Raw genomic sequence first — 3,891 nt, forward strand, 5'->3', positions numbered from 1 at the left:
CTCCAGCTCCCGATGTTTCTCCAGCTCCCGATGTTTCCCCAGCTTCCCATGTTTCCCCAGCTTCCCGATGTTTCCCCAGCTTCCCGATGTTTCCCCAGCTTCCCGATGTTTCTCCAGCTTCCCGATGTTTCCCAGTTTTCATATTTCAAGCATTGGATATTTTCATTGTATCTAACCATACATGATTTAATAATGAGAAAATATGCAGGTATGGGAGTGTGAGGTGTCTGGGGAGGTGCTTGTGTCACACTTTGTGTACCTCAGTGTGTGCTGGGAGTTCCTGGCAGTGTCTTGCGGACAGCAGAGGAACAACTCACTCCATTCCCCCACAGACGGAGCCTGGCCACTGGGCACAGACATGACATAAAGGTGGCACAGTGGTTAGCACTGCTGCCTCACAGTGCCAGGGTCCCAGGTTCAATTCATGGCTTGGGTCACTGTCTGTGCGGAGTCTGCACGTTCTCCCCGTGTCTGTGTGGGCTTTCTCTGGGTGCTCCAGTTTCCTCCCACAGTCTGAAAGACGTGCTGGTTAGGTGAATTGGCCGTGCTAAATTCTCCCTCAGTGTACCCGAACAGGCGCTGGAGTGTGGCGACTAGGGGATTTTCACAGTAACTTCATTGCAGTGTTAATGTAAGCCTACTTGTGACTAATAAATCAACTGAAAAACTAATGGGCTCTCGGTGTTGGAAACTGGACTGTGTGCCCCAGATTCTGGCTATGATTGGACAGGGAGGTCTGTAACTGTAGCTGTCTTTGCCACACTCTCTGGAAATGAATCCCAGCCTCTGGCCTCATTTCTGCCCAGTCTCTTTTGTCAATCACCTGAAACCGGTTTCACTCCAGTTCTCCCAGCAATGGGAACATTGCTGAATTCCCGACACCAATTGGAGTGAGTTGAGAGGGAGCAGTTTGCAGCGGTTATCTATGTTTAAAGGGGGAATGGGACTGACTGTTACAGGGAGTTACAACATGCTCAGACAATGAGCATTGCAAAATACCACAAACCCTAGCAACGGGATTTTGGGAGCAAAGGCGATTCCGCCCCGGGTTCATCCCGATCACTGGAGCGACGCCCGGTGCCAGCTCTGGACCTGGTCTTGGGCTCTGGGCATTGGGTCGCCACTCTGTGCACTGGCTCTGGGCGCTGGCTCTGGTTCTGGGTGCTAGGCACTGGCTCTGGGCACGGGCTGGGTGCTCTGGGCACTGGCTCTGGGTGCTAGGCACTGGCTCTGGGCGCTGGCTGGGTGCTCTGGGCTCTGGCTGAGTGCTCTGGGCACTGGCTCTGGGTGCTAGGCACTGGCTCTGGGCGCTGGCTGGGTGCTCTGGGCTCTGGCTCTGGCTGAGTGCTCTGGGCACTGGCTCTGGGCGCTGGCTCTGGTCATTGGACGCTAGGCACTGGCACTGCCTCTGGGCGCTGGTTCTGGGCACTGGCTCTGGGCACTGGCTGGGCACTGGCTCTGGGCGCTGGCTCTGGGCGCTGGGCTCTGGCTGGCAGTGCGGGGAGCGGCTGTTGCGGAGTTGCCGCTTTGCTGTCTCGCAGCCTCCTGTTTGGGCTCAGGCTGTAGTGGGTTTGCCATAAGCCGCAGGGGCCGCTCAGGGGGAGATTCCCAGGGAAGAGCCCGAGCGCCGGAGGCTCACAAGTGGCGACAAAATCCGGCTCATCCCTGGGAGAAAGTGAAGCAGCTCCCGGAGCATCCCAGCACCCGGAATAAAACAAGAGCATTGTCGGGCAATACAGCAGGATATAGATAGGCTGGAAAATTGGGCGGAGAGGTGGCAGATAGAATTTAATCCGGATAAATGCGAAGTGATGCATTTTGGAAGAAATAATGTAGGGAGGAGTTATGCAATAAATGGCAGAGTCATCAGGAGTATTGAAAAACACAGAGGGACCTAGGTGTGCAAGTCCACAAATCCTTGAAGGTGGCAACACAGGTGGAGAAGGTGGTGAAGAAGGCATATGGTATGCTTGCCTTTATAGGACGGGGTATAGAGTATAAAAGCTGGAGTCTGATGATGCAGCTGTATAGAACGCTGGTTAGGCCACATTTGGAGTACTGCGTCCAGTTCTGGTCGCCGCACTACCAGAAGGACGTGGAGGCATTGGAGAGAGTGCAGAGAAGGTTTACCAGGATGTTGCCTGGTATGGAGGGTCTTAGCTATGAGGAGAGATTGGGTAGACTGGGGTTGTTCTCCTTGAAAAGACGGAGAATGAGGGGAGATCTAATAGAGGTGTACAAGATTATGAAGGGTATAGATAGGGTGAACAGTGGGAAGCTTTTTCCCAGGTCGGAGGTGACGATCACGAGGGGTCACGGGCTCAAGCTGAGAGGGGCGAAGTATAACTCAGACATCAGAGGGACGTTCTTTACACAGAGGGTGGTGGGGGCCTGGAATGCGCTGCCAAGTAGGGTGGTGGAGGCAGGCACGCTGACATCGTTTAAGACTTACCTGGATAGTCACATGAGCAGCCTGGGAATGGAGGGATACAAACGATTGGTCTAGTTGGACCAAGGAGCGGCACAGGCTTGGAGGGCCGAAGGGCCTGTTTCCTGTGCTGTACTGTTCTTTGTTCTTTGTTCTGTGCGCTAGAGAGAAACAGAGAGTGAGAGAGAAGAGAGAGAGACGGGGACAGAGAGAGTGAGATAGAGAGAGAGAGCGACAGGAGAAAGAGACAGACAGAGAGAGACAGAGGGAGAGAGAGAGACAAAGAGATAGATAGAGAGAGGGATAGATAGAGAGAGGGACAGATAGAGAGAGACAGAGAGACAGATAGAGAGAACATAAGAACATAAGAAATAGGAGCAGGAGTAGGCCTTCTAGCTCCTCAAGCCCGCTCCGCCATTCAAGAAGATCACGGCTGATCTGATAGTGGGTTCAGTTCCACTTACCCGCCCGCTCCCCATAATCCTTAATTCCCTTAATGGTTAAAAATCTATCTATCTGTGACTTAAACACATTTAACGAGGTAGCCTCTACTGCTTCATTGGGCAGAGAATTCCAAAGATTCACTACCCTCTGGGAGAAGAAGTTCTTCATCAACTCTGTTCTAAATTGACTCCCCCGTATTTTGAGGCTATGCCCCCGAGTTCTTGTTTCCATTGTAAGTGGAAATAACCTCACTGCTTCTACCCTGTCTGGCCCCTTCATTATCTTATATGTCTCTATAAGATCCCCCCTCAATCTTCTAAATTCCAATGAGTACAGACCCAATCTACTCAATCTCTCCTCATAAGCTAACCCCCTCATCTCCGGAATCAACCTGGTGAACCTTCTCTGTACCCCCTCCAAAGCTAATATCTCCTTTCTTAAATAAGGGGACCAAAATTGCACACAGTACTCTAGGTGCAGCCTCACCAGTACCCTGTACAATTGCAGCAAGACCTCCCTGCTTTTATACTCCATCCCCTTCGCGATAAAGGCCAACATTCCATTTGCCTTCTTGATCACCTGCTGCACCTGCAAACTGAGTTTTTGTGATTCATGCACAAGGACCCCCAGGTCCCTCTGCACAGTAGCATGTTGTAATTTTTCACCGAGAGAGACAGATAGAGAGAGACAGATAGAGAGAGGCAGAGAGACAGAGAGAGAGAGACAGAGAGAGAGAGACAGAGAGAGAGAGACAGAGAGAGAGACAGAGAGAGAGACAGAGAGAGACAGAGAGACAGATAGAGAGACAGATAGAGAAAGAGAGACAGATAGAGAGAGAGACAGGTAGAGAGAGAGAGACAGACAGAGAGAGAGACAGACAGAGTGAGAGACAGAGAGAAACAGAGAGAGAGAGACAGACAGAGAGAGACAGACAGAAAGAGAGACACAGAGAGAGAGAGACAGATAGAGACAGAGAGGGAGACAGAGAGAGAGACAAGAGAGAGGCAGACAGAGAGAGA

The sequence above is a fragment of the Mustelus asterias genome, chromosome 12 (assembly GCF_964213995.1).
Source record: "Mustelus asterias chromosome 12, sMusAst1.hap1.1, whole genome shotgun sequence".
Lineage (NCBI taxonomy): Eukaryota > Metazoa > Chordata > Chondrichthyes > Carcharhiniformes > Triakidae > Mustelus > Mustelus asterias.